General features: G+C 37.5%; 1 pseudogene; it reads right to left on the bottom strand.

Moving 5' to 3' along the window:
• Positions 1–5,135: 5,135 nt before the first annotated feature.
• LOC141555247 (protein transport protein Sec61 subunit alpha pseudogene) lies at positions 5,136–6,627 on the bottom strand (annotated as a pseudogene).
• Positions 6,628–9,587: the final 2,960 nt, after the last annotated feature.

Below are 9,587 nucleotides of genomic sequence, written 5' to 3' on the forward strand. Positions count from 1 at the left end.
TTGTTTTTCCAAATAAAATTTGTAATTATTTTGTCTAGTGCATAAAGTATACTCTTGGTAATTTGGTTGTTATAGCACTTAATCTGTAAATTAATTTTAGCCAATATTGTTATTTTTGTGAGTGAAACTTCTAATAAATTATTTATTCTCATTTTGGTCTCTTGAGTTTGGCCTTGTTGAAAACCTATCTTATTTAGATAGTTATTTTTAAATTACATATATATATATATACACATATATATGTATATATAATTTCTTGCCTATATACCCAGAGAAGGATGTACAATTGGATGGGTGCCTCATTGAGTTAGTCCACTACATGTATCTAGGATAGATTCTAAAGATAGGAGGCAGAGATCACCTTATTACAAAGGCAATTTAAGTCCTGCTTATACTGAATTGATATCATGAACATATCAAAATCACAGGTCACCTAAAAGGCAATGGAAAGATAGATGATGATTGTATATAGGGTGTAGTATTTTAATGACTTAATAATAATAATAAGTATATAGTGATTTAATAAATGAGAAGAGGCATTACAGAACAAAAAGTTTATCAAGACATAGAAAAAACATTCAGAAAACAATAGATATTTAGTAATTATACAACATCATTATTTATCAGACATATGTGATCAACCAAGAAATATGTATTTCTTAAATCTTCATTGGTCTGTAGAGTATGAAAGGGATATGGATGGGGAGAGTCTTGAGGAATGTTTTATATTTCATAGAGTATATTAGAACCTTCTTGTTCTGATTTGGGGATAGGGGAGAGTTAAAGAACTCCCTGAGAACTATCAAACTATAGCTTCTTTTTAAGAAATGATGCTATAATTCTCTCAAACAGAACCCTTAATCTACACATGGGCCAAAATTATAAAATAGGGCATTTATTTGGCTTCTCCTCAGAAAAATGTGATTGTTGGAATCATGATGTTGCTGGTTCTCTTGAAGAGCTAAACTCTACTTCTTTTATTTCAAAGGAATGAGAAAAGATAAGAAGGTCTAAAAGAGTGAGTCTTGTTACCCAGATGGCTTGATAGGTAGAGGTAGAGAGAGTTCTTGGCTCCACCACTTTCAGGTTGGAAAGAGGTCTTAAATCAGAAAGAATATGTCAGTGAAAAAGTATTATTAGATCTGAATTGTCAGCCAGTTTGACTGCTTACTATTTGTTTGACCTTGGCCAAATTGTTTCACATTTCTCAGACTTAATTTTCACTTTTCTTAATTGACAGAATTGGATTTGGTGACTTTTGAGGTGAATTACAGATCTAAATATATAATCATTAAGTTTTAGTCAATCAAATACAGGTTTTATTTATTCCTTTTGTACAACTAGGTGGCACAGTGCACAGTAACTGGTTTGGAGTGAGGAAGAACCATCTTTCTGAGTCCAAATCTAAAGATAGACACTTATTACTTGTTTGATCATTCAGCAATGATTGCCTCAGCTTCCTTATGTAAAATGAGCTGGAGTTGGAGAAGGAAATGGGTAATCATTTCAGTATCTTTGCCAAGAAGATCTCAAATAGAGTCATGAAAAATTGGACATGACTGAAAAGCAACTAAACAAAAATTTCTTTCTTTATGTCAGGTTGCTGAAAAGGGCAAAAAAGATCCAGAGTCAGGTCCCTTTGTTGGTTAGTTCAGTGAGCTTGGGAGAGCCAATTATTAAAATTTCAATGTGATCATTTATACCTCAAAAAATCAGTGATCTTTGAGAAACTGGGCTTACTTTATTGTTTCATTAACTGCCTAGACTTAGGAAAGTATTAATAATGAAGATTAAATTTAAAAGTACATTCCCATTCTTTACCTCCCTCCCTCCCCCCAGTTCAGCTGTTAAACATTTACCAACAAACTTACTATTTTGGTCTTTCTACATTGCTTGAGTTCACCAAGAATGTAGTAAAACTCTAAGGATTTGGTCTGGTGGAGGCCACCCATCACCACCACTACCATGAAAGCTGACATTTATATAGGACTTTACGATTTGTGTAAGAAACAAAATATGTTACCAAGAACTCACTGATGAATGAAGGAAAGGTTTATTTTACAATGTAACAAGAAAGGGTGCCTAGGTGAGTAGGCACACCTTTGGGACTGCAAAAGTAACATTTTGTTTCTTATCCTAAAGCACCCATTAATTGGATGTTACAGAAGTTACAGGACCTGAATCTTTACCCCCTCATTATATAACCAGCTCCTGACCCCAAGGAACCTACATTCTTGTGCAGAAAATAACTTCCACCCTTGATTATTCCTTAATGTCCTTGTAGGTTTTAGTTTTCTAATTTAAGTTTCATTGATTTTCATAACTGTGAAAACTAAAAGGCCCATACATTTCTCAATTTCTTACTTTTTTCTTTTTAACAATTTGGTTTCCATATGTTTTTCTAACCCCTCAAAATTGGCTAAAACTTTCTATATCTCACTTCATGAAAGTCTATAAACCCTGCACAGATTTCCTTACACAGGATGAAGAATTAATTATTGAATTCTGCTAATTCTTCTGATATGGCTGCAATAGGAGTGAAACTACTTCCTGTAAAGTACAGACTAGCTCCCTGGAGGGTCTCAGGATCAGCCAGAGTCAGGATTAATCAAAGTCTTTGGTCGTTAGAGAGAGAAGTAAAGGAGGCAGGCAAGCTGCCATGTAGCTTGCCAAAGATGTATCCTGGATTCTGGAGTCCGGAGTCTCCACCCTCTCTGCTCCTTGTCCTGTAGCCAAGTGACTCTCACTTCTCTCCCTCCACCCTCCAATACTTTCCCACAATTATCTTAATACCAAATATTCAGCAAGCACCAATGGTGAGGAGAGCCATCATCCAAATATATGCTAATGGAGACATCTCACATCAAATAGGTAGCCTTAAGTGTTCTCTTGTCTGATTCAGATTTTCAGCCCTCAACATCTCCTGTTTCCTTTTGTTTTAGACCACAGGTGGTCATGCCCTCCTTGAGAAGTCAGGGAGGTAAAACCCCCCAAAAGGAGGTGATCACACCCTCCTGATTTCTCAGAAAGGGAAGTAAAAGCACTAAAAAGGAGGTGATCACTCCCTCCCTGACTTCTCAGGAAGAGAGATGAAAATCACCAAAGGGAAGTGGGGAGTCAAGCCAGATATTGTTAGTGGGTTTCTGGGCTGAAGGTCTTATTGGAAACAGGTGCACAAACCCATCAACATGGGAGGTATTACACAAGCACATAGAAATAAAGCACAGGCTAGCAATAATGACTCTCCCCACAGCCAGTGTAGGCTCGATGTGGTGTAACACATATGAACAAACATGCAAATAATGATATAACAAACAATATGAATCAACATAGTATTGTAAAAGATTTCCAGAAGTCCTAAAAGGAGAGTATGTAAATAACAATCACACATACGCCTCATTCAGCAGCCAAAAGATAGTCCAAAAACAATCCAGTGATCCCTGGAAGTTGTTGAAATAATGCAAGTCTTATTATGTGTTAGGGAATCCAATGATTCCTGTAGATTTTGAAGCCCTGCAACAGTCTCATCATGTGTCAGGGAATCCAATGATCCCTGGAAGTTATTGAAATAATGCAAGTCTTATTATGTGTTAGGGAATCCAATGTTTCCTGAGGGTTTTCAAGTCCTACAACAATCTTTTCATGTCTCAAGGATTCCAATGATTCCTGAGGGTTTTGAAGTCCTGCGTCAGTTTCAGTAACAATTTTTGATGTCATGAGCCAATTGTCCTAACTGCCATGCTCTTTCAGTAGTGGGCACAATCAGCGATGGAGCCACCCAATGTTTCTTGGATTTTCTCCTTTGTTTCAAAGGTCTGCTCCATCTCTTTTCAATGCACAAGGCAGATATGGCTCATTACACCCATCTGATTCCTTTTCCATCTGTAGAGATACAAGCAAACCCTCTCCCCCAAGCAGTTGACCTATCTGGTCCCTTCCATTCACCACTTTCTGGGTCTCTCCACATGACTTGGCGATTATCCAAAGATAGTGGAGCTGCTCACACTGGACATTGCCCTTCCAATGGGTTATTAAACCTGTCTGATGGAGCCAGTGCATCTTTGTCAAAAATCAAGAAGTTAATTGCACGAAGAGCTAAATTTAGACGTTCTCTAGGATTACCTGTGGCTCCCTCTTTCTTTTGTTTTTGGAGGAATGTCTTTTTTTATTGAATAAAAGTTTATTGTCTAATGTTTACATGCTGCTGCTATAAAGTGCAACAACATACATAAATTCTTAGCATGAATTACTCATTTTCCACCTCTTCCCTCCCTCCTCCCCCTGAACTTCAAACAATGTTAACTTTCCTTTGGGAATTAAAACAAACAAAAAAAATAGGGCACAGTATCTTGAGAGTTTTCTCAAGTGACTTAATGAAATAAGATATGGCCAACACAGTAAGACAGGACAAGCTGTCACAGAAAAGAGGAGAAAGAATCAGAAACTGGAAAGGATTATACAAAGGGGAAACACTTGGCTCAGTAGCTTAAAATGACAGAATTATGTTTTGATTTATATATTTTTCCATTTTCAGAGCTGAGAAGTGGTTATTTTGACAGAAACCAAAAAACAAAATCCAATAAAACCATGCCAATTAAAAGGGGGTACATGTGGATGGGGAAGAAGATAAGGAGAGGGAAAGTGAAGTGGATACTGTGAGTTTAAAAAGTACAAAAAGTAATTCATCTAAATATATAGATTAGATATAAATGTATTCAGGAACTCATTAAATAAGCTCAAAAGTACTGGAAAGTGGCAATTTGAATTGCATTTATTTGAAAACACAAGTTGGGGGAATATTTACTATTCTTGAGAGTTGTATGCAAAAGTGTCTACCAATATCAAAATGATACATTTCATCATAATGATTCAAAACAAGGGAGATACACTGGTTTCCAGCATTATAGGTAACACTAGATAGAGAAGATCTGTATATTTTGAACAAATAATGTAAACTTTAGTTTTAAGGCAGCTGGTACTAATGCTGCTCACAGGCATAGCTCATCACCCATTAAACAAATGGGGCAGTTAGCACTTTAAAACAAGAAGGAGGAAGGAGAAACCACAGCATTATCTGACCACAATGATGTGTCAAATATTTTCCTTTTCACATGAATAATAAAATATTTGAACATTTAGAAAAACAAAGCACCAACTCCTCCAACTTCAGCCTGCTCCTTAACAAATATTTAAAATATTGGTAAATAATTGTGACTATGAGCAGAATTCCAGTGCCTGAACCAATAGCCCCCAAGAAGTCAGCTAACACTGAGAGGGCACCAATGCACAAACCACTGAAGGCAGCTGCTGTGGGGATATACCTGTTAAGTTCATGAACCATAGAGGTGTCTCGGTGACCTCTCATCACCATTTGCTGTTCTTTAAGCTGCTTAGCTACATCTTTGGCTGAGGAGCCAGACACCTCTATCCATGTCTTAGAGAAAAATGCACAAGATCCCAGCATAAAGATGATGTAAACAACCACATGGACAGGGTCTTCAAATATGGCACCCATAGACTCTGGAGGAGAAAAATAATAACAAAGGCCTCCAACTGGGTAGGAGCGTGCAGGACCTCCTCCACTGACATCAGCCCACTGTCCTAATAAATTAACTAAAAAGTTGCCACTAAATCGAACAGATAGCATCTGGGATATAACATATAAGTTAGAAACCAAGGCAGACTGAAGAATGATGGGAATGTTGGAGGTATAGAAGAGCTTGATGGGATAGCTACTGTATTGTCCACGATATCGAGCAGACTTGATGGGCAAGTCAACACGAAATCCCTGAAAATATATGACAACAGCAAACACAAAAACTGTAACGATGAGGTTCATGAGTTTGGGCAAATTCTGACGATAGAAAGCCTCCCTTAAAGCACGGACTTGGTCTGTTCTGGTAGCCAATAAGTGAAACAGAGCTATGACAGCACCTTCAAATTCAGTACCTCTGCCAGTGTTAACGGTAGTGGGGCTAAAGGCCTGCCAGACAATGGTTTCACAGATGTTGGTGGCAATAAAGAGGGAAATACCAGACCCCAAGCCATAACCCTTCTGTAGCAGCTCATCTAACAGCAGCACAATCAAACCAGCAACAAACAACTGGATGATTATAAGTAAACAGATTCCAGCACCCATTTCAGCAGGATTTCCATACATTCCAGTCATGACATACACAATGGCTTGCCCAATAGTAATAATCATACCAAATAATTTCTAGGATCCACTGAACAGAGCTCGATCTTTTGGAGTATCTCCTACTTCAATGATTTTAGCTCCAGTTAACAACTGCATGATCAAACCAGATGTTACAATTGGAGAGATACCCAATTCCATTAAAGTTCATCTGTTAGAAGTAAGAATAACTCTCATCCAGTAGAAAGGATCTGCGGAATCTGATGACATGATTCCAAATAGCGGTATCTGACAACATACTAAGAAAAGGAACAAGGTTATAGCAGTCCATAATACCTTCTCTCTAAATTGAATCTTTCTTTCAGGTTTCTGAATTTCTGGCAAAACCGTGCAGAGGGGTTTTATAACTTCTAAAAATTTAATGCCCATGGCGGCGCCTGGGAGCACCCAGCGGAGAGCAAGCGGCCTTACAGAGCTGCCTTCCTCCTCCGCCGGTCTCGCCTTGGAGGAATGTCTTAATGTCTCTGTTTCTCCTTTCTACTATTGCCTGTCCTTGAGGATTGAAGGGTATGCCAGTGGTGTGTAAAATCTTATACTGTGCACAAAAGTATGCAAAATGTTTAGAAGTATATGCAGCTCTGGAAATGAGTGTGAATCACTACATAGCATTCCCAATCCCTCTATTTTTGTCTGTCTGCATTTTTGATTTCCTTTACAGGTTAATTGTAGATTATTTCAAAGTCCGATTCTTCTTGGGCAGCAAAATAATTATGTATATGTATATGTATATGTATATGTATATGTATATGTATATGTATATGTGTGTATATATATGTGTATATATATATATATATATATATTGTATTTAAGATATACTTTAACATATATTGGTCTACCTCCCATCTGGGGGAGGAGGTGGGGGTAAGGAGGGGAAAAATCGGAATAAAGGTTTTGCAATTGTCAATGCTGAAAAATTACCAATGCATCTATCTTGTAAATAAAAAGCTATAATAAAAAAAAAAAGTATATGCAGGTCCATTTATTCTTTGTAGTACACCCATAATTGCAAATGTATAGGGCATTCAGTGACCACTTGGACTGTCACTTTTGCAAAAGTAAAGCTGAAAAGGTTTCTACTACAACATGGATAAAAGATAACCAAAAGATTTAAAATGGATAACATCCATTTACCAAATTTCATTGGGTCTCAAACCATGAGGGTTCTTCCCTGGAGGGAGTGTAGGAGCATGGAAAAGAAGGTAAGCTGTACAGGGTTTTATTATGCTCCTAGCTTCCTCTTTTGTTATCCTAAATTGCAAACATAAAACTCAAGCAGCCTGATGATATTTAGAATGAGATTCTTGGGCTACCTGAAATAAAGGAGTATTGGCCAAGAAGGCTATCTGTCTTTGAATTACCATCAAAAATAGGACCTGGAAGTCCAATATGTGAATGGATGTGCAAGATATAAATCTTAAGTTCCTTAAAGTTCTGATATATATTGGAGGCTACAAATTTTATCTGGGCTGTGGCAATTCTTTGTACCACACCTACTGAAAAGGCTGAATCAGATGTTATATTTATATCTCCTTATAAGTAAGAGCTAGAATGATTGCATAAAATTCATTCTGCTGAGTGGATTGAAAAGAAGTTCTGACTACTCTCTTTATAGTTAAGTCATGAGAGTATACAGCACAAATGTTACATTTGGATGCATCTGTAAAGATGGTCCTTTAAGAGGAACTTTAGAAACCTTTTATTCAAGTATCCATCACCAATTATGTTATAGCCGGGTTATCTTTAATGGAGGCCTGTGTGTAAAATTTGGAGCCATGCCCAATACAATTTGCCACTCTGGGATGGTTTCACAGCAAACAGTAATTTGTGCATTGGTATAAAAAGTGTATATCTTGTCAGGTCTTATCCCAGATAATTGTACTGCTCGGCTATAATGGCCTTTAATAAAATTCTAGCCACAAGCACTGGGTAAGGAGTAAGGCTTTGGTCTGGTTGTGCTGGGAGGTTCACCCACTCTATCACACTGTCCCCTTGATAAAGGACTGCTATGGGTGCCTCTTGTGTAGCAAAAACTGATATTTCCAAGGATTTTTTGATTGACTCTTTCAACCACATTGGATAAAGCCAGTTCAACTTTTCTCAAAGCCTCTTAAGCTTCTTTTTGTAAGTTGATGTGGTGACTTTAAAGCACTGTCTCCTCTTAAAATGTCATATAATGGTTACAATTGGTAGGTAGTCAAGCCTAACACTGGACACATTCATTGGATATTTCCTATCAATTTCTGAAAGTCATTTAAGGTGTTTAGCTTCTCTGTTCTTAAGGAAAGCTGAAGCACCTTAGGGGTATACTTCATATCCTAAATATTGAAAAGGAGCATGTCTTTGAAGTTTTTCTGAAGCTATATGCAATTTGTAGTTCTTTTGTGTTTCTATGGTCTTTTGTAGACATGCTTCTAAAATTTGTTCCTCAGGTGCACATCACAATATATCATCCATGTAATATAATAACATTACTTTTGGAAATGCTTTTCTTGCTGGAGTAAGAGCAGCAGCAACATACATTTGACACACAGTAGGGCTCTTTTTCATTCTCTGTTGCAAAACTGTCCATTCATATCTTTTATAAGGCTTAGCTAAGTTAAGGCTAGGCACTCCTCCTTATCCTCCTTATCTAGAGGGATAGAATAGAAACAATCCTTAATGTCTATAACCCAAAGAGGGCATTCTCTAGGCAATTGGAGGAGATAGAAGTCCAGGCTGAAAAGTTCCCATAGTTTCCATCTGTTCATTTACTTTTCTTAAATCAGTTAACATCCTCCATTTTCCGATTTCTTTCTTACAACAAATACTGGGGAATTCCAAGGACTTAGAGAAGGTTCTAAGTGTTCTTGGTCAAGTTGCTCCTGTACTATATCTAATAAGGCCTGGATTTTATCACTAGCTAAAGGCCACTGTTCTATCTACATTGGTGTATCAATCTTCCCATTGGATAGGAACAGGTGAAAGTGATGACAGGCCTTCGACAGCAGCCCTGCCTAAAAAATGGAAGTACTCATTTGTAATCCTAACTGTTGTAAAATGTCTCTTCCCCACAGATTGATGGGGATTTTTCAACTATAAAAGGAGTAAAAACTCCTGTTTTGCCTTCAAAAGTCCATCTCAAGGGGTAGCTCTAACTTTAGCTGCTATTGATCCTCCTATGCCAGACATGTCAGTATCTGCCTTAATCTTTGGCCAGTGACTGGGCCAGTTGGGACCTCTAATGACTGTATAATCTGCACCTGTGTCTACCAATCCTTCCAATGGTATGCCATTTATATCGATAGTGAGCATAGGTCAGTCAGCTGTCACAACTGCTATCTAGAATATAGCTGGATTCTGTTGTTTGGAGTCAGAATCTGGGCAACTATCACCAGATTGCCTATTAGTATCA

This window comes from Sminthopsis crassicaudata, chromosome 2 (assembly GCF_048593235.1).
Source record: "Sminthopsis crassicaudata isolate SCR6 chromosome 2, ASM4859323v1, whole genome shotgun sequence".
In the NCBI taxonomy this organism is placed as follows: Eukaryota; Metazoa; Chordata; class Mammalia; order Dasyuromorphia; family Dasyuridae; genus Sminthopsis; species Sminthopsis crassicaudata.